This window comes from Eublepharis macularius, chromosome 3 (genome assembly GCF_028583425.1).
Source record: "Eublepharis macularius isolate TG4126 chromosome 3, MPM_Emac_v1.0, whole genome shotgun sequence".
NCBI lineage: Eukaryota > Metazoa > Chordata > Lepidosauria > Squamata > Eublepharidae > Eublepharis > Eublepharis macularius.
Window position 1 is genome coordinate 76,506,389 of NC_072792.1, and position 22,580 is coordinate 76,528,968.

Genomic DNA, 22,580 nt, shown 5'->3' on the forward strand with positions numbered 1-22,580 from the left:
CATTCTAATAAATACATACTAATAAATACAGTCTTATAATTTATTTTATTTATTACATTTCTACACCACCCTCCCCGTTGGAGGGGCTCAGGGTGGTGTAACAACATACAATTTATAACATACAGTTTAAAACAATAAAAACATTATAAATAAACATTTTAAAACATTATCCATGTGCAATAAAATTTCTCAGATGGTGGATATAAGTATGTGTCACACTTTATAAGCTCCTGCATGGGTGGTGGACAGTCTTCAGTGGTATGGCCGGCAAGAGGACAGCCTAGCCCCCACCAAATGCCTAGTGAAACATCTCCGTCTTGCAGGCCTGGCAGAATGATAACAAATCCTGCCAGGCCCGAGTCTCCTCAGACAGAGAGTTCCACCAAGTCAGAGCCAGGACTGAAAAGGCCCTGGCTCTGGTAGAGGCCAGACAGACCTCCCTGGGGCCAGGGACCATCAGCAACTGCTTTTTAGCTGATCAAAGCGACCTCTGGGGAACATATGAGGAGAGGCGGTTCCAAAAGCCCTGGCCGCATAGGGCTTTATAGGTCAACACCAAAATCTTGAATCGGACCCTGTACTCAACTGGTAATCAGTGCAGTTGACGGAGGATGGGTGTTATATGTGCCATGATTGGAGCTCTGGCAACCACTTGTGCAGCTGCATTCTGAACCAGCTGCAGTTTCCGGATCAAGCCCAAGGGAAGCCCCACATACAGTGAGTTACAGTTGGTGGGGGCTAGGCTGTCCTCTTGCCGGCCATACCACTGAAGACTGTCCACCACCCATGCAGGAGCTCATAAAGTGTGACGCATACTTATATCCACCATCTGAGAAATTTTATTGCACATGGATAATGTTTTAAAATGTTTATTTATAATGTTTTTATTATTTTAAACTGTATGTTATAAATTGTATGTTGTTACACCACCCTGAACCCTGTAGGTGACTGTTGCCTGGATCACTGTCATAAGGTCATGAGTCGACAAGTAAGGGACAAATTGCTGAGCCTGTCTTAGGTAGAAAAATGAGGATCGAACAACCGCTTCAACCTGTGCCTCCATAGACAGGAAAGCATCCAGGACCACCCCCAGGCTCCTCACTCTCGACACGGGGGTAAGCAGCACTCCATCGAGAGCAGGGAACCAGAGTCTTGCACCCATGGACCCCAGACCCACATGCAGGACCTCCATCTTCATGGGATTCAGTCTCAGCCGGCTCTGCTTCAACCATCCAGTCACAGCTTCGAAGGCACGTTCCAGGACATCTGGGGCAGAGTCAGGCCATCCGTCCATCATCAGATACAATGGGTGTCATCTGCATATTGATGACACCCAAATCCGAAACTCTATACCAGCTGGGCAAGGGGGTGCATATATATGTTAAATAGCAAGGGGGAGAGTATTGCCCCTTGAGGGGCACCACACACCAGCAGATGGCGGGATGACAACTTCTCCCCCAGTGCCACCCTCTTCCCTGACTGTGGAGAAAAGAGACAAACCACTGCAAGGCCATCCCTCGAATCCCCACATTGGCAAGGCAGTGGGTCAACAAGTCATGATTGACCATATCAAATGCTGCTGATAGATCTAACAGTATCAGCAGCACCAACCTGCCTTGATCCAGCTATCTACAGAGATCATCCATCAGGGCGACCAGTAAAGTCTCCATCCCATGTCCTGGAGGGAAGCTGGACTGGAAGGGATCTAGGGATGAGGAATCGTTCAGGAAGACCTGCAGCTGCTCTATCACTGCCTGCTCAATCACCTTGCCCAGGAATGGGAGGTTCAAAACTGGGCGGTAATTGGCTCGGTCAGCAGGGTCCAAAGATGTTTTTTTCAAGAGAGGTATAACCACAGCTTCCTTCAACACTTCAGGAAAAATCCCAGCGCTCAGAGACATGTTGACAATGGCCTCCAGGGCATCCCATAGCCTAACTGCTCGCAGGATCCTGTCAATCTCATCCCCAGAGAGTGGGCTGAAATGATCTAATATTATCCCAGAAGGCGGCCAAGGGGCCTCCAGTTCATACACTGTATCAACTGTGGCTGGGAGATCACGGCAGAGAGACAAGATTTTATCAGCAAAAAAGCTCCCAAAAGCCTCACAGCCAATATCTGAATTTGAATTTTGATGGTCCCCTCCTGACAAGGAGACCAAAGACCAAACCACATTAAACATTTTTTCTGGGCGTGAGCTAGCTGATGCAATGGAGGCTGCATAAAACTCTTTCTTTGCAGCCTTCACTGCCATCTCATAGGCTTTCATAAACATCCTATAGGATGCTCTTGCCTCTTCATTGCAAGTTCGCCGCCATACTCTTTGTAGCCATCTCAGCTCCTGCTTCTTCCATCGTAGCTCCGCTGTATACCAGGGAGCTAGTTTGGTATGGGGGTGGAGAGGGTGACAGGGGTGATTTTATTGATGGCTTCGGAAAGATGGACTTGCCAGTCTTCCACCAGCTCATCCAATGAACTTCCAGGGATCATTGGATCCTGCAGAGCATTCTGGCAGCCAATTGGATCCATACGTCTCTGCAGGTGAGCATAAATAAGCTCGCTGCCCTTGAAGGGGGGTGGGTGGGATATCCAGCCGAGCCTTCAGGACCATGTGGTCCAACCATGGCACTTGTTGTTTCCAGTACCTCACCCATCCCCATTCCAAAGATTAAATCCAGCGTGTGGACTGCTTGATGTGTAGGGGCCGAAACAATCTGGGAGAGTTCAAGTGTGGCCATGGAGGACACCAGATCCACAGCCTGACTAGAGGCGGTGGCATCAGCATGGATGTTGAAGTCACCCAACACCAATAGTTTTGAGTGCTCCAAGACCCATCCAGCCGCCACCACTAGCAGACATGGCAAGGCATCTGCTGGTGCAATAGGTGGCTGGTACACCACACAGATGGCTAAACTCTCCTCGGCAACCCACACCAGGCCTACACAATCAATGTTGGGGATCTCTGGGATGGGGAGCAGCCTGAAGGAGAAAGACTCTTGTACAAGAATTGCCACCCCTCCCCCTGGTTTGCCGTTCGGGTCTGATGAAGGACTGAGAACCCAGGTGGGGCCAGTTCATTCAGAGCAACCGTCTCGCCCTCCCTCACCCAGGTCTCAGTCAAGCATACCAGGTCCACATCATTTTCCACAAAATAATCATGTAATGTTCTGGTCTTATTATTTATGAACCTGGCATTACGCAACATCAGTGCCGGGGGGGGGGGTATATTTCCTAACTCCACACCCAACACACCTCGGGATGGGACGCAAGTTAGAGGGACACTGAGCCTCTGTGTCCTTCTCACCCTTCCCTGGGTCCCACTACCATACCTCCCTCATCCCCAGAGGACCCATGCTGACCACTCTCTGTGTCCACCACCCTGCTGCTCACACCGCTTGTCCAAGCTACCAGCTCTCTTTCAATTGCAAAGTCAGTCACAGTATACAGTCATTAATCAGTGGAGAGTACCCTATCAGAAGTTCAGACCAAAGCTTCTCTGCCCATCAATTAATTCTCTTATGTCTGGGTTTTAAACCACAGCTACATTCAATTCTGTGGGTGGAACTAAGTACAGTCTTATAAATAACATCAAAGAATCCACATATATCACTACATATTCTTATACAGAAATATATACAAATTCATATATAAGAAAGACACAACGGCATAAAAGTCCATAGAAATCGGATGGACCTAAAGTCCCATCACCCAATATAGAGTAATGTGTATTCTCTTCTCTCTTATTGGTGTGTGGACCGGTGCTCCCGAGGACAACAGGTAGAAATCCAGCAGATAAGTATATAGATACAATAATGACTTGTCTTTCTGTATTCTCTTAACAGGTGGACCCAAAGCAAACTGGAATACATGCAGACCCAACAAGAAACTGGTTATTGAAAACTTGTTTCATGAGAACTTGTCAGAGGTCAACTGACTGATCCACCACAAATTGTTCCTGAATAAAGAGTAAATAATTCAATAAAGAAAATCTGACACTATAAGACAAGTTATTATTATGTTGAAGTAGGGAGACTCACCAACAGATGCACTTGAGATCTTTATGTCTGTATTAGGCACAGTCGAAATCTCAGCTGTGTGCAAAAATGCTCAAGGCTGTCATGTCTATATCAGTTTGGCACTCCAAGAGGGGGAAAAAATTTAAAAGTATATCTATTGGAGGTCCCTCAATCATAAAAAACCAGGACAGGTCAAGTATATCATTAAGTCCCTCTGGTTTCATGGTTCTGAAAAAGAAAATAAAAGAGGCTTCTTTCTGTAGTATGGATCATTGTCTAGCCTCAAGGGAACTTTTAGCGGCTACAAACAAAACAGAGAAGCGGAAAGCTTTCTCGTTTGTGTGTTGATGTAGAAAATGTTCAGTTAATTGTTCTGTCACATATAGGCCAATTCCAGACGGCCCTCCCCATCCCGAGACATTGCGCGTCGTCGCACGGAAAATGCGAAATATCGCGTTTTCCGCACGATGACGTGCGACGTTTCGGGATGGGGAGGGCCGTCTGGAATCGGCCATAGTCTTTTCCAGTACCCCCTGACTTTTGGGGTTCCACTGTTTTTTTATGGGGCTGGTGATGGCTGGGCTGCTACTACTGTGTGATGGGAAGTGGGGTCCTTTGCCTCACTCCTGGTCATTTACCTGGGGTTAATGAGCTGGGCTTCCTAAGGGCACAGCCCCTTCTGTTACAGGCCCCACAGACATTCATGCATAGGCAAGGTGGCCTAGTACACTTGAAGGGAGGAGCGGTCCTCAGCCTCACGTTCTGGTCATTTACCTGGATATTAAGACTTTGGCTCACAGGGCATGGCTTCTTCCTTACAGGCTCACACAAACTTGCAGTGCATGGGCAAGTAGTGTCTTGGTGGCTGAGGAGAGGTGCAGTCCTCCCTCATATTTTTGGTGATAATGTGATCTGCAATGCTTCCGTGTTGTGTGTGGCAGAAAGCTTGGGATCCAAGAAGTATCAAAAAGGCTAGCGCAAGGCCAATAGAGCCCTATTTAGAGCACTGGAAGGCTGGCTAGGTATTCATCTGCCCCACCCACAAATAAGGACCAAATTTGCTGACTTCTACAGAGGGGATGCCTATATTGTTGCCTATTGGTGTAGGGCAACAATATCTTCTTAGATAACCTGGTGCAAGGGCTTCGGTTTGACAGTAGGCCACCTGTGTGGCACAAGGGCCTAAGCAGAATCTTGGCCCTGGCAGTGGCAGGATAAGTTTGGGGAGAAATGAGCAGGCCGGTGAGCACCCTTGGCAAATCCCCCTTAGAGGGTGAATTGGGGTCTATCAGGATCGCTGGTATTGTTTGATGGCTGCCAGCTGAGAGGGCAGACTGCCACATGGGACCTCCTGTACAAGTATGGCCTGTCATGTTTGACAGCAGGGGGTTATTAGGCTTGGTGGAGGTTCCATATTCCTGGCTGTCTGGGTCCCAGCCATGCCTTGGATGGCTCGCACCCGGAGCAAAAGGGCTTGCCCAGACAGGTCAGGGTGGTGGTCCAGGAGTGACCCTAGGGCCTGACCTGTATCACTAGTTAGGCCCTTGCCATGTTATGTTTAATGTTGTGTTGTTGCCAAAATAAAATGGCCCATTAGTTCCTAAAACTTGTGTCTGCCTCTTCATTCCCTCTGGGTGAGCAATGTATAGCCTGTTCTAGAAATTTTTAAAAGCATACACACAGCTTTATGTGATTCTATGACTTCTTGATCTGAAAATTCTAGAGGGAATTTTAAAATTCACGGCTATCTGCTTTTGACATCTGCTTATGAACCAAGCTTACATGAATGATCATTCTATATTCTTAGACATGAGAAGATGCCATGGGGATGTAGAGTACTGTCAAGTCACAACTGACTCATGGCAACCCATAGGGTTTTCACAGAAAGAAAAAACAGAGGTTGCCTGCTACTGCATAGAGACCTTGGACTTCTTTGGTTGTTTCACACCCAAGTAATAACCATGGCCAACCCTGCTTAGTTTTTGAGATCTGATGAAATCAGGCTAGCCTGGGACATTCAAGTCATGGGAAAAGATGTCATAGATAGACATGGGCACGAACCAAAAAAAATTAACGAACCCACAGTTCGTGGTTTGTTGCTGCCAATGAACCCAAACTCACAAACCGTAATGAACATTTCCCGCTGACGAACTTGCTCATGGTTCATGGGGGTCAGAATGGCCCCCGTTGGACTTAGAGAGCCCATATTCACAGGGAGTGTTTAGCAGGCTCTCCTCCAGCCAGCACCCAAGTTTGGTCAAGAGCAACACAGGAAGTCTGTGGTTGGCCATCAGAGCTGCCTATCAGGGTTTGCAGGGATGAGATTGGAGTGCCCATGGCTACAGAACACCCTCCTCCCCCTCCCTCCCCCGGGTGTCTTCTCCCATGTAACCAATTGTAACCAATTTGCAGCTCCATGGTTGGAAGGAAGACCTGCTGATCAAGGTAAGCTGGGCTTCGATTCAGGTTTCCAGGGTGACAGAAGGAGTGCAGACAGAGTTCAGGCATTCCCCCGTCTCCATTTCCAAGGCAACTGATTTATGGTGCCTGACTGTCTGGCTTCACGAACCACGGATGAACATAATGAACCAGGCTTCTTACGAACACTCGTTCGTTGACCCTCATGAACTGCCGGTTCGCAAAGAGATGCTCAGGCAGTTCGTAGGGTTTTTGTGTTCATAATGCGGTTCGTGCCCATGTCTAGTCATAAATACCATATTCTCCCTTTTGCCAAGCTTTTAAATTAAATGGCTCATTTGCTCTCTTTCAAAGTCAACATTTCCTTGTCTCTAACCTCTTTTTTATAGTGTTTAACTTACCAATCTGATTTTGAATCCGCTATTAATGTGAATTATAATCCTGCCAATAGTGTTAGGTAGGTAGCCATGTTGGTCTAAAGTAGAACTACAGGGTTTGAGTCCAACGGCAGACCAACAAGATTTTTCAAAGTTACAAGTTTTCAAAAGTCAAAACTTCCTTCTTCAGGGAAGAACATTGGAAGATGAAGAAGTGAATGAACCTATTACATCAAGTGATTGTGTTGTTAATGTAAATAAGTGAGAGTGATAAACCTTGTTGGTCTCTAAGGTGCCACTGGACCCAAATCCTACAATCCTGCCCATGTTTACATAAAGGTAAATCCCATAGTTCAATGCAGTTTCCTCTCAAATATGCACATAATGGCAGTCTGAACACAGTCTTAGCATAATAAAAAAATGAATTGTGATTCTCTACCCCAGCACAATGCCTAGGTCATAATAATTTACTTCCTAAAGATAGTGACATGATCAGAAAAATTGCTGGCTAAAGTTCCAAAGTCCAGGAAATAAAACCATACTTAAAATGATAATATTGATTAATTAAGATATGGACAGTACTGAAGAAGATATACTAACTTCAGCAGAAAGTGAAATCTGCTGATATTTATTGAAGTGATGAGAAAAGTTGAAGGCCTGGTCAATGAGACCTGAAGGACATCAAGATGAAAATCTAAAATGAGGCTAACAACTATAATTATATTAAAGAAAATTATTGCAAAATAATCTTCCATTTACTGAGCTATTAAGGACACAGAATGTTTCTGAAAACCTTTTTGACATTGGCAGTACTACTGCATGATGCAAAGCATAGAGCAGAATGTGCACTTGTGGCAGTTAATGAAAACTGATTCCTAGATCACTTGTGTCACTATAGTTTCATAGTTACATATAATATTAGTGAAAGGAAAAGATTCTTTATTTTAACTTCTGTTGAAATTAAAATACTATGACTGGGATGCCAATGGTAAGACACACACACACACACACACACACACACACACACAACTGGGCACTTGATTCCCTTTCTGACACAGCATCTTGTTCTCTTATCCATACCTTCAGTTGCTCTTGAAGATCAAGAGACTGTCCAGCATGGCATTGCTAAGCAGGATTTTGCCCTCCTAAGCCAATTGAAGTTAGTGAGCATAAAAGTGGGATGGCAGCGTCAGAGCACCAGAGGATTCCATCTGACAAGATATTCAGTTGCTTCTTGTGAGTACATCAAAATAATAAACTCACACATGTATTTTCTTGGACTCCAACGATTAGATTTTCTCTACATTTCTGCAGAAAGAATGTTGTCAAGAAGATAAATCTATACATTCTAGGTTTATAAAAACCTTGGGAGTACAGGGGCGGGGGGGGGGGGAAGATACTACAAATTATTAAGTTCTAGACTACATATATACAGAAACTAGATATACTATCTATTTGTGTCCAAATAATGATTGCTACTTTACCTGTATCCCACTGGATTGTAAGCCAGTTAGCAAACCTATGCATTCTTATGTCAGGGCCATGATTCTACTGAAAGAACAAATGCTAGGTAAGGTTCTTATTTGTTTTCTTTTTCAATTTGAGATTGATCTTCTTATAGAACATATATTTTTGATAAAGTATATGTGAATAACTTCTGAATGTACCAGGTTTCTCAATAAATAAATAAATGGGCACACTGAAATCCTCAGCTAAATTCAAATTCACAAAAATTAATAGCACGTCTTACTTAAACATTGCATAACATGAGACAATATATTTTATTTATTTATTTATTTATTTATTTATTTATTTATTTATTTATTTATTTATTTATTTATTTATTTATTTATTTATTTATATACCACCCATCCCCAGGGGCTCTGGGCGGTGAACAGTTAAAATCGATAAAAACAAAAACTAAAATCAATATACAAATAATAAAACAAATTAACAAGGTGCAGTGGTGGGGAGAACCTTCCCCACCCCAAAGGTGGGAGGCCGACATGGCACCGCCCCCTTCAATCACCAAACGCCTGGCGGAACATCTCTGTCTTACAGGCCTGGCGGAACGATAATATGTCCCGCTGGGCCCGGGTTTCCATTGACAGAGCGTTCCACCAGGCTGGGGCCAGGACTGAAAAGGCCCTGGCCCTGGTTGAAGCAAGGCGGGCTTCCTTAGGGCCGGGGACCACAAGGAAATATTTATTTGCTGATCGGAGCGATCTCCGGGGAATGTACAGGGAGAGGCGGTCCCGAAGATATGCCGGTCCCAACCCACTCAGGGCTTTAAAGGTAAGAACCAACACTTTGAACCTGATTCGGAATTCAACCGGAAGCCAGTGCAGCTGGCGCAGGACAGGTGTGATGTGTGACTGGTAAGGTATACCAGTCAGGACCCGTGCCGCCGCATTCTGGACCAGTTGTAGTTTCCGGATCAGGCCCAGGGGTAGCCCAGCGTAGAGTGAGTTACAGTAATCTAGCCTGGAGGTGACTGTTGCATGGATCACTGTAGCCAGGTCCAGGGGCGTCAGGTAGGGGGCAAGTTGCCTGATCTGACGAAGATGGAAAAATGCAGACTTGGCAACCGCCGTGACCTGGGCCTCCATCAATAGGGAGGCATCCAGGAGCACACCCAGACTCTTTACCACTGGCAAAGTTGCCAGTGGTGTCCAATCCAGGGCAGGGAGCTGGATCCCAACATCTGGCAGCCCCCGTCCCAGCTGCAGGACCTCCGTTTTCACTGGGTTCAATTTCAGCCTGCTCTGTTTCAACCATGCCGTCACAGCCTCCAAAGCTCTGGCCAGATTGTCTGGGGCCGTGTCTGGCCAGCCGTCCATCAACAGAAAAAGTTGGGTGTCATCCGCGTATTGATGACAACCCAGTACTATATTGCTGTTTTCAATCTGTTATGATGCAAATCTATTATCAAGAGGGGCTTTTAGTTGGACAAAGGGTATAAAGTTTACGGCAAGTTAAACACTAAGGGAAAACTGGCATAAGATGTTCTTCAGATGGTATATCACGCCAAAAGATATTGAGAAAATGGACAAGAAATATATATGGTCATGTTGGAAATGTAAAGAAGTGGATGGCTCTTTTTATCACATGTGGTGGACATGTAAAAAAAGTAAAAAATTCTGGATAGACATTCATGCAGAGATGCAAAAAATCTTAAAACTAGATTTTGCCTTAAAACCCCAGACTATGCTGCTGGGAATGCCAGAAAATATCATTAACATTACATGAATTATTCAGATATTTGTTGATGGCGGCAAGAGTGACATTTGCGAGGAAATGGGAAGAAGATGAATGCTCAAACAAGGAAATCTGGAAAGATAAGATGGTAGAATATGCAGTGATGGCGAAACTGACGAGTTATATAAATAGAAGACCAATAAGTGAATTTGAAGAGAAATGGGGGAATTATTTTGCTTATAAAGAATAAAATAAATAAGAGGTTGCAGTTCTATAAAGTGCCGATTTATTGTATATACCTTATTAGTGCTTATAGTCTAACAAGGGGAGAAAGGTATGAATATATAATTAAATATTTTATTGCTAATTATTAAAATAGTTTGAATATCTGGAAGCATTGATAACATTAGGGACAAGTAGAGAGGATGAGGATCGCTATATTAATCAGTTATATAAAGAGTTAAGATGAAATAGTGCAGCAATTATGGAATGAGGTTTATATATTGATAAATACTGAATATAAAGCTATGATAAGATGGAAATGGTCAAATATTAGGGATGAGGTAGACTGCATAATGTATTTAGTTTGTGAAGATAAAGGTGAAAATAGTCAGTAGCTGGAATAGTACATGTATTCTTTATTTTAATACTGATTAACACTGATTAAGATATGTTTTGCGTACTCTGTATTTTAATAACTCTTGTAGTGCAAAATCCTACCCCTCCTTTGACCCTGTAACTCCCCCTGTTTTTTCTGTACCCTTTTTATTTTGGAAATATTTTTTAAAAAAAAAATTAAAAAGAGAGAGGCTTTTAGATTATAATTTGGCAAATCATAATCTGTTTTAGCAAGGTGTACATAAGAAACTAATTTGTACAACATTATGATCTTTGCATTATACTAGTCATCAATATATTTGTTTGTTTATTGCATTTCTAGACCACCCTCCCCATCAGACAGGCTCAGGGTGGTGTAACAACATACAATTTGTAACATACAGTTTAAAAACAATAAAAACATTATGAATAAACATTAAAACACTATTCCATATACAATAAAATTTCTCAATTGGCAGAATAAATATCAAAATACAGCATTTTAGGCACAGGGCTTGGCTCTTACATCATGCCCTGTGTCATACTTATGAGCTCCTGCATGGGTGGTGGATGGTCTTCAGTATGGCTGGTGAGAGGGCAGCCTAGCCCCCACCAAATGCCTAGCGGAACATCTCCAACTTGCAGGCCCGGGGGAAAGATAACAAATCCTGCTGGGCCCTAGTTTCCTCACACAGAGAGTTCCACCAGGTCTGAGCCAGGACCGAAAAGGACCTGGCTCTGGTAGAGGCCAGAAGGACCTCCCTGGGGCCAGGGGCCATCAGCAACTGCTTATTAGCTGATCAAAGCAACCTCCGGAGAACATATGGGGAGAGGCGGTCCCGAAGGTATGCTGGGCCCAGTCTACATAGGGCTTTGTAGGTTAACACCAGAACCTTGAACCAGACCCCGTACTCAACTGGTAACCAGAGTAGCTGACGGATGATGGGTGTTATATGTGCCATGATTGGAGCTCTGGCAATCACTCATGCAGCTGCATTCTGAACCAGCTGCAGTTTCCAGATCACACGCAGGGAAGCCCTGCATAGAATGAGTTACAGTAGTTTAATCTGTAGGTGACCGTTGCCTGGATCACTGTCCTAAGGTCATGGGTCGATAAGTAAGGGAAAAGTTGTCGAACCTGTCTTAGGTGGAAAAATGAAGATCAAACAACCACTGCGACCTGTGCCTCCATAGACAGAGAAGCATCCAGGACCACCCTCAGGCTCCTCACTCTCGACACCAGTGTCAGTGCATTCCATCGAGAGCAGGGAGCCGGAGTCCCACACCCATGGACCCTAGACCCACATGCAGGACCTCTGTCTTTGAAGGATTCAGTCTCAGCCAACTCTGCTTCAACCATCCAGTCACAGCTTCGAAGGCACGTTCCAGGACATCTGGGGCGGAGTCGGGCTGGCCATCCATCATCAGATACAATTGGGTGTCAGCTGCATATTAATGGCACCCAAGTCTGAAACTCCATACCACCTGGGTGAGGGGGTGCATATATACGTTAAATAGCAAGTGGGAGAGTATTGCCCCTTGAGGGACACTGCACACCAACAGGTGGTGGGATGACAACTTCTCCCCTAGTGCCACCCTCTGTCCCCGACCGTGGAGAAAAGAGACAAACCACTGCAAGGCCGTCTCTTGAATCCACACATCGGCAATGCAGTGGATCAACAGGTCATGAACGACCATGTTGAATGCTGCTGATAGATCTAACAATATCAGCAGTGCCAACCCGCCTTGATCCAGCTGTCTACGGAGATCATCCATCAGGGCGACCAGTAAAGTCTCCATCCCATGTCCCAGACGGAATCCGGACTGGAAGAGATCTATGGATGAGGAACCATTCAGGAAGACCTGCAGCTGCTCTACCACCACCCACTCAATCACCTTACCCAGGAACGGGAGGTTTGAAACCAGGCAGTAACTGACTGGGTCAGTAGGGTCCAAAGATGGTTTTATCAGGAGAGGCCTAACCACAGCTTCCTTCAACGCTTCCGGAAAGATCCTGGAGCTCAGAGACATGTTGACAATGGCCTCCAGGGCATCGCATAGCCCATCTATGCTGGCCTTCACCAGCCACAAAGGGCACGGGCCTAACTGCTCGCAGGATCCTGTCAATCTCATCCCCAGAGAGTGGGCTGAATTGGTCTAATGTTATCCCACAAGGCTGCCAAGGGGCCTCCAGTTTGCACACTGCATCAACTGTGGCTGGGAGATCAAGGCAGAGAGACAAGATTTTATCAGCAAAAAAGCTCCCAAAAGTCTCACAGCCAATATCTGAATTTGAATTTTGATGGTTCCCTCCTGGCAAGGAGACCAAAGACCAAACCACATTAAACAGTTTTGCTGGGCGTGAGCTAGCTGATGCAATGGAGGCTGCATAAAACTCTTCCTTTGCAGCCTTCACTGCCATCTCATAGGCTTTCATAAACATCCTATAGGATGCTCTTGCCTCTTCATTGCAAGTTCTCCGCCATACTCTTTGTAGCCGTCTCAGCTCCTGCTTCTTCCATCATAGCTCCTCTTTATACCAAGGAGCTAGTTTGGTACAGGGTGAAGAGGGAGACGGGGGGCGATTTTATCGATGGCTTAGGAAAGATGGACTTGCCAATCTTCCACTAGCTCATCCAAGGAACCGCCAGGAACAATCAGATCCCATAGAGCATTCTGGAAACCAATTGGATTCATAAGTCTCCGCGGGCAAGCATAAATAAGCTCTCCGCCTTTGTTCCTGGAGTTATTTAAAATTTCAGCGCAATCTGGATTCAATTACTTGTAGGTGGACACTGAGAAATCAGCAAAAGTGCTCCATTGCAGATAGCAGTCCTAGTGAGAACAGAGTCCTGAGGAATGGATTTCAAAACTATAGTATGATTTTAGAGTAGTTTCTCAAAGTATGTTTTATTATTAGGTCTAAAAAGTGGTGGACCTATTTGGATTGCAGGGGGTATCTCATTTTCCCTGCTGCCACTATTTCCCTTTTCCCTTTCCTGAAAGCATTCTAGACTTTCATCTTTTCCTGCTTCCTTCCCACTCACCAGCCAACCTAACTAACTATTACCAAGAAGCACGCTTATCAGCCAGGCCTGGTCACACATTGCTGGCTGCTGAGTTATGGTGAGGAACCTGAAAGAACTTGCAGCGTGCACCTTACTTTGTCCTGTATCCCTTCCTCACATTACTTTCTTTTTCACTCCTCCTGGCAACCCCCATATCCTCACTTTTCTCTGCTTTATTCTCTTCTTTCCACACACCAATAAACCTACCTTTCATCTTCCCACATCTTCAGCTTTATTCTTTATTTACTTCATTTATACACTGATTTCTCCACAAGTTATGCAAGTTATGATTTATGCAAGACATGCGTTATTAAGTCAACCATGGTGGTTGCCAAGCCTCCCCTAAAGACCAAAACAACCCTGGTAGGGCCCTGGAAAAGCCTCTACCCCGTCCCTGTGCCTTTTACTGACAAAGATCAAGGCTTGAAGGTAGGGGTGTGCGCTTCGGGAATCCGATTGGGGGGGCAATCCGAATCGGATCCGATCTGGAAATACCAAAGCGGGTATTTCTGATGCAATTCAAATCACTTCGGAAATATTCAGAAATCCAAGAAGCAGCCCTTTGCTGGCTGTTTGCATTTGCAAACAGCTAGCAAATTTCTGCAGGAAGCTAAAGCATCCCACTGTTTCTTGGAAGAGGGGAGGGGGGGAGAAGGAGTGAGTGACTCACTTCCTCCTCCTCACCCCTCCCATCTAGCAAAAAAAGGCGGGAATCTTTGCTTTGCTGGCTGTTTGGATTGCAATGCAATGTATTGAAATGCAATGTAAAGCAAGCAGCCAAAGATTACTGCCTAATTTTCAGGTTGGGAAGGGTGAGGAGGAGTGAGTGTTAGAGTAGGAGTACAAGGAGGGGAGGGAGGGGGATCAGGGAATGGAGGGGGAGTTAGGAGTGTCCAATCCCACTGCTGCATCCTCCTTCCGGCCAATGGATTCTCTAGAAGGAGATGCAGCAGGGGATTTAAATTTGAGGCTGGACTTTGGGCCAGCTTCTGTTACTGATGGAGAGGGACTGTGAGAGAGAGCCTCTTTTTCTCACTGTCTCTGCATTGGCCTGCCCTGCCTGGACTCTGGAGTGGACTTCTGCCTTCTGCTGTGCCTGCCTGTGGATCAACTGACTCAGTGCTGGACATCAGGAGACTGGTAGGAGAGATTTTCTATTTAGGGGTGAGGTGGGGAGGAACGGAAGGGAATTTATTTAACTTGAAGCTGGGCCACTGCTTATCTGTTTGAACTGTTTGACTGTGGCTTTCCTTTCACAGTGGGCCTTGGCCTTAAGGCCTTACTGGATCACACCAACACCAAGGCCTGGATTTTTTTCAGTTTGGGGGCCAGGGGAGCAAGGGAGTTTATTTAACTTGAAGCTGGACCACTGCTTGTCTGTTTGAACTGTTTGGATGTGGCTTTCCTTTCACAGTGGGCCTTGGTGTTTCCGCACTGGCTGGACTGAAAGCCCAGATGCAGAAAATGACAATGGTTCTGCTGGTCTAAGTTGCAAGAGTTGCAAGAGTCTTTGGGTCTGTGGGGATGGTGGGGGGTAGATTTAAAAGGGGATTAGGCCTGTGGCCATAGATGCCACATTCCATGTGTTCTTGCTGTGGGAGTCTCTGGATTTTCCCATAACAGGAACCAATGGAGAGTGGCTGGCCAGTAACTGCAGGGGTGGTTAGGTTTGGGGGGGGGCTTGGGTGTGTGTGGTGTGGCCAGACTGGCTGAGGCAATTGGCAGCACCAATCCATGTGTTTCTGCTGTGTGGATGGAAGTCTTCCACACAGTAGAAAGAAATTGAATGGTGTGGTGGTGGGAGAACCATCTTTGGGGGGGTCATGTCATGGCCCCCAAAGTGCAATCTCCCTGAATCTTAAGGGAAGGTGGGAGGACAGGTGGGAGCAGGTCTTCATAAAATTGGGTGCACTTTGCCTGCAAAAGGCTACCTCAAGCCACCTAGAACCCCCCCCTTTCCCCCCATAGAGATTAGTGGAGTGGGGGAGGAAAGAAGCACCTTATTTGGGGGTCCATAACATGGCCCCCCAAAGTGCAATCTCCCTGAAACTTGGGGGTGGGTGGGAGAACAGGTAGAAGCAGGTCCCCTGAAAGTTGGGTGCATTTTGCTTGCAAAATTCCATCCCAAGTCACCTAGAAAGGTTGCTTGTTTTTCCCCTTAGGGAATAATGGGAGGAGGATGGGGTACCTTATTTGGGGGGGCATAACATGGCCCCCCAAAGTGCAATCTTTCTGAAATTTGGGGGATCATTAGAGAACAGTTAGGAGAAGGTCTCCACCAAGTTCAGTTTGCTCTGGAATGAAAATGCCACCCTCCCAGGCTCCGGGAGAGCTGGGAGCAAGTTCCCCATTGAAAATAACGGCCGAATCTTAACGAAGCAAACCTAAATGCTTTCGAAGTGAGTATTATGAAGCAGCTTGCCACTTCGGAATCCCCTTTATTCCAAAGCAGTTTCCCAATTCGGGTAAACCTGAATCGGGAAACCCGAATCAGCCTGGCCCTTCACACCCCTACAAAGTTGGCAATACTGTGGTGGTTTCCTAGCAGCACCCACAGGGGCCATTAAGATGGTATTTGTTTAGTGCTATTTCTGTTATTTGAGGATGTAACCCCCCTCCCTTTCTATAATTTCAGATTTTTCTGCAAACCTAGGGTTTGCTGAAATGACTTTGGAACATTCTTATTCTCTTAGTGCCTTAGTCAGGATTGTAGTGAGGAAGTGACAGAGGAGGGGAGAGCCATGTACACCCTCCTTGAGCTCCCTGGAGCAAGAATGAGATAAAAATGAATAACAAAACTTCAGAAAGTTCAATCTTCTTCTGTCAATGCATTCTTGCTATGGGAGCAAACCCATCTTGGCTCTGAAACCATTAAGAGTCAAATAGATTGAGCGAGTAGGAGGGTGGAGAGAAGCTACAGCCCTTCTTCCCCAGTAATAAAATAACTGAGTCAAGGATTATAACCTCTCCAAAGGATTTCTATTCCAGTCCCCCCAAGCTTCATTAGCTCTGACCTCCCTGTCTGAAGGATGTTCCCTTTCACTAATCAGTTGATGGCTCAGGGTGCTCAACTAACTTTGTGCTAGCAATTTAAATACTAATGTTGCTGGATATGACCAATGAAACCTAAATAAGCCAATGAACCCACTAGGGCCCTAATGTATCCTGCCTCAACAATCCTCAAAGAAGAATATTGTCAAACTCTTTAAATTCCAGGCTGATCAGTCTGGCAAGATAAAAATATCCTACTTAATCCTAACAATGACAGGCTAGGCCCACTCCTACCAATAGTGAGAGAGGGAAGGAGGGAAAGTTCTAGGTATTCAAAAGAAAGGCTGTGAATACTGCTGCAGCACTATAAACATAGTGCTCATGCCCCTCATATGGATATCAACACATTGTAACATGCTGATGCTAAGCTTCCCTTTTCTGTGAGCTGTCAGTAACCCCCGCTTCTGTTTCTAATCCTCACAGCGAGGTGCAGAAGAAGGACAGCATAAGACAGAGACATGCTTATATTTACATTTTCACTTTTGAACTGCGCAGCAGCAGGAACCAAACTTCCATTTGCAACTTCCATCCATTTTATAAAGAGGAAAGTGGTCATTGACACATATGAGGGCCTTTCACAACTGATGCAGAAAATATACATTTACATCTGCACCTAAGTATAATGTAGATAGCTTGATAATGAAAAATCTCTGATTCCATTATAAGAAAGATTTTCAGGATCAAACCACACAAGATGAAGGGAGACCTCTGAATAGATCTCACATGATTATTTAATCGGAAAATAATCATTCCTCTAATTAAGATCAGGGCCATGGTGCTGGAGAGAAAAGGATTACTTTCTCCCCACATCATTTTATTTCCAGTTGCAAATGAACTCCTGTGGCTTTTATGTTGCTTACTAGGAAAACAGAAGTTGCCTGATTGATATTTTTCCCAAAGGGAAACAGCAGCTCCGGGGACTATCTGAAGTCAAGAAAATAGCATAGGGAGAAGAATGAAACCTCCCTCCAACTTGTGCCATGCCCTCCACCCTGTGCCATAGATCCATTTTATTGCCCTGTGCAGCTGCTATTTACCAGAACAAAAATAATTAGAAGATCCAAGCATGGTCCATTATTCCCAGAATTTCACCAGGTGTGGCACCAATAGGGGATTCCTCTATGACCCAAATAACCATGTAGAACACCATGTAGGATATAATCAAAGAATCTTGTTTTGGTATTGTACCCAGGTGACATTTCTCTTTAACTGAAATGTAGTATTTTAAAAACTTTCATTAAAAGCACTGTCAGTCTTTAACCTTCATTTTCCTTTCCTGCTTACACTTCATTTTTCGAGTAGGTCATAAACAAGCTTCACTGAAATACTGCTTTAAGCTGTTTAATTGTGATTTTCTATGGGTCATTGTGTTTTTAAATCAGCCATGATCAGCAGTAAAAAAAAAACTTGAAAAGAATCTAGTTTTCTCTAATTTAATCAGTGAAAGATCTAAACAGAAAGAGTGGAGGTGTATGTCTCAAAGGAAAAATGACAGACATAAAAATACATTACTTGGCACAAACTGCTCCTACAACAGCACGCATAAGGGACTTGCCTTTGGATCCATTCCCAGATGCTGAAGAAAGGTTACTGTCATTTTAACAAAGAGAAGACCTTGAAATAGATCTTTCTAGAGAACTAAGATACTTTCATGATCCTAAAATAATTCTTAAAAAAATAAATAAATAAAAGTACACCTTAATGCTACTAAACCCTTCACGTTTCACAGCATCAAGTAATGTTTGTGATAAAAGAATTTGTGGGTGTGATGTAAGTTAAAATTTTTCTATGAAGCAGAAAATTGAAGAAATAATTCACATAAAAATGGTTGTTATGCTGAAAGCTCATAGTTATGAACTTTGTGAATGGATGCTGTCTGCAATGTTTAACTACTCTACTCAGACCTCATTGATATTAGTCTACTATGAAAGTATCATCTTTATTTATGAATTTTGAATTGACTTTGGAACCAAGTGTGCTGTTGATGTCTATGCACACAGATATTTACTCTCAGGCCCTGTGCAATTTGAGGATATATTAGTATGGATGGAGGGAAAAATAATGTGGATGGAGTGCGCTTGAATGGGGTCACTAAATTTTAAAATTTCTAACTCATTAAATACATTCATGGCCATTAAGACTAGGAAGGTCCAGGCCCCCTCTCAGTTCAAATAATGTAAGGGTTGGGTTTGGCAGGGCTGATAATCAACCAGCTGATGGGGGGGTGCATAGTGGAGGCTTTATAAGTAAGCTGTGTGATGCTGATTCATCCATCCTCACAGGAGACATCATCAGAGTGGCTGGTTGTTTTAGGGCCAAGCAGGAACTTCAGCTGAAGACAGCAGTTCTGCTTAACAGGTATTTTTTTCATGCACATAGATAAACACATTGTCAGGCAGACATGCAATCCACAAACAAGTTCTCTATAGAAGATAAAGAGGATTCAGAAATGGAATGAAACAAATTCCTAGACAAACACATTGAACTTATTTGCTTCACCATTGCTGATGTTCAAAAAAGAGCTAGAGGAGTCAACCATGTCAGTCTGTAGCAGCAAAATAGTAAAGAGTCCAGTAGCACCTTTAAGACTAAACAACTTTATTGTAGAATAAGCTTTTGAGAACCACAGCTCTCTTTATTAGATGCAGAGATGTGAACCTTTTTGAAGCTGGAAATCATCTAGGGCAGACTAACCAAACATTAGCAAATTTGGATTGTTTTGTGTGTTTCTGTTGGGCAGCAGTGCCCCTCCTGAACTTACCAGCTGCAGCAGTGCAATCCCCTCCTTTGTCATCCATAGGCCAGTGTGGTATAGTGGTTAAAGTGTTGGACTACGATCTGGGAGACTCAAGTTCAGATCCTCACTCTGTAATGGAAGCTCACTGGGTGACCATGAATCAGTTGCATTCTCTCTGCCTAATGTATGCAACAGGGTTGTTGTGAAGATAAATAGAGGACAGGACAATGATGTAAACCACTTTGAGTCCCAAGTGAGAAGAAAGACAAGATATAAATGAAGTAAATAAACAATGACAGCAAACACCCAAGACAACTTTCTTGTGCCGTTGGCCAGGCCATGCTCCATTAGAACAGCACCAGCCTGTCCTCACTTTGTTAGCAAGTGAGGCGGTTTCGGTGCTGTTCATTCTCCCACAACCAGGGTGGGCCTGTGAGGGATGGGATTGCAGACTGGTTGCAGGGATGGCTTGTGATAAATAATCAACCCAGCAGGCATCTGGTAGAGGCAAGCCTCTAAGCAGCAGGCAGATCTAGCATCTGAAGTAAGAGGCCCTGCAAACAGGTGGTGAGGGAAAGCCTCTGGCATAATCCCAGATGGACTGAGTCAGGAGGAATCTGCCTAGATCTATGAGAGCTTTCCTACAATCCCCAGGACTTCCAGGTAACATGTGTGGATGGAGGTGGCAAAGAGAGTGTGGCATCCTACTGGATATTTAAAGAGGGTGCTTGGTATTTTAAAGAGGATTTCTTCCAAACTCCATTTACAAAGTCATTGACTCCAGTGGTAGGATCTTTGTACATTGTCTTGCTATTTAATCTTAAAATATAATACAAGTCCTTTACTTAAAATATAATACAAGTCCTTTACTTGTCTAAGCCCATTCACTCCTTTCCTTGTCTTGTCCACAAAAGCAGATCAACTGCTTTGCAAATTATTGACTAGAGGACAAGGCAATTGAATCCTCAACCATGCCATTAAAGGAATACGTATTAGAGGGTATGCAAAATGAAACTCCCAAGCTAAAGAAATACACAGAAATCACTGTTTCAGATCATTACCTTGATTCTCGGAAATGGTAAAACAAATTCAAGATATTTGGAAAAATGAAACCGTCTCCTTTCAAAAATCATTTCACCCCCAAATTCTGGTGCTTACCAGCCATGCAGCATAAGCACATATTTTTCTTTGATTGTATTACCTGGAAATGTCATTTATCCTTTCCAATTTTTCCAGTTCCAATTTATCCAATCAGACCCTTGCAAGGGAGTAGTATACAGCACTTCCAGCCAATCCCAAGTTGCAGATAGAGATGGGCATGAACAGAAAAAAAAATGAACATGATGTTCGTTGTTCGTTGCCATCCATGAACAGGGACTCATGAACACTTACGAATATGACCTGTTCATGAACATGTTTATGGTTGGATGTTCATGGGGACCAGCAGGCTCTTCTCCAGCCATCATTCAAGTTTGGTCAAGATCCCTGCTGCACCACTCCCAGAAACCTGACCTGAGCAGGCAGCAGGAAAGGTACCAATAAAAAATAATAGCTTAGCCCAGAGCCTGGCAGCAGCCCTGGAACCTGAAGGGGTAGATCCCTATCCTACCACACACCAAGAAAATTCAAGCTCCAATGTGTTACCAGAACTGCTCTATTTGAATGGGGAATTAGCTAGCAGTCTGGAACTAAATTTAGTACGGGTCTTTTAACCAATATATACCGGGGTCCCTCTACAGATGCTCATGCAATAAAGAGGCAGACTAAATAATGATACAATGTATTTTACTAAATAATGTAGCGTATGCCTGAACTAGCACACGCATACAAGATTACACACAAGAGCTAGGAAAACAGAGTAGGAAAATAGAGACGGTTGCATTAGCGGGGTAGCCCACTTGAGAGCAATGAAGTTGGGTATACTCACAATCCCGATGTGGAGCAAAGACGTAGCAGCGAGATGAGATGGTCTAATGCCTGCACTAGATCTGATATAGGAGGACAGCAAGGAGTCTGGATAGGAATGGCACGCACCCCATGTGGCCTGGGAGACCAGCTTAAATACCCCAAAACTTACCCTGGGGCTGGTGCAGTTCCTAGTGGTTCTCACGGGCGAAACAAAGGTTTTAATGGTTCTACAACTACCCTAGATGGGCCACTTTAGGAATCTGATTATATTATTGTGACACCTTGGGAAGAGGGGACAAAGGAGGGGGGGGAATCCGGGCATGTTGAATGGATGTTCCAGCGGACAGGGCTTGTCCTGTCGTCATCATCTCTGGAATGTGGAGGCTGCTTTAAGATGCATTCTCTAAGTGCTTGGGATGGTCAACACTTAGCTTCTTCTCCGGGGCAGCTATTAAGATATGCAGAGCAAGGCAAGGCTTGCCACTGTGAACGTGGTCTGCTCGCTTCTCTGAAATGGCTTCTCTCAGCAGACTGTTCAGGCTAGTCTTCTGGCTGCCTGGGAAAATGGTTGCTGGCTGGGCATGGATGGGGTTTGCTAGTGGGTTGCCCAGTAGCGAGGGCAAGCTGGGTGACCGGCCTGCGGAAGGCTCCAGATGGGAACTGGCCAGGGGGTGCCTGGTCAGGCTCGCTGGAGGTTTCCCTGGCTGGCATCTGGCTGCTAACAGCCTGGCTTGGGCCCAGGTGAGGCAGTATTCCATGGAGGCAGGAAACAGTATGTACAACACAGTCCATAGCAGAGACAGGAGCAGCCCGGTGTAGGTAATCCGTAGGAAAGAGCGTAGGCAGGAAACAGACACGTGTAGTGGAGTCCAGACATGCAGGAAAGTCAGGATACTGGCATGGGCAGTGCTGCCCAGAAAGAGAGTCTTTAGTGTAGCTTTAGTTCATAGCTTTAGTCCCTGGCAGAGACAGGAATAGGCATAGTCCATAGCAGATCATGATGCAGGCAGGAGACAGACACGTGTAGTAGAGTTCACACCTGTACGGTCGTCAGGAAACAGGTCTTTAGTGTGTCTTTAAACAGCAATGCAGGAAACTGACACAGTTCATTGCAGGCCTTAGAGCAGGAGAGGGGGGCTCCTTGGCAACAAATGCACTCTCTCCATCAAAATGCCAACAGCGGCTGTGTCCCTCTCCACTGTCTGCAAAGCC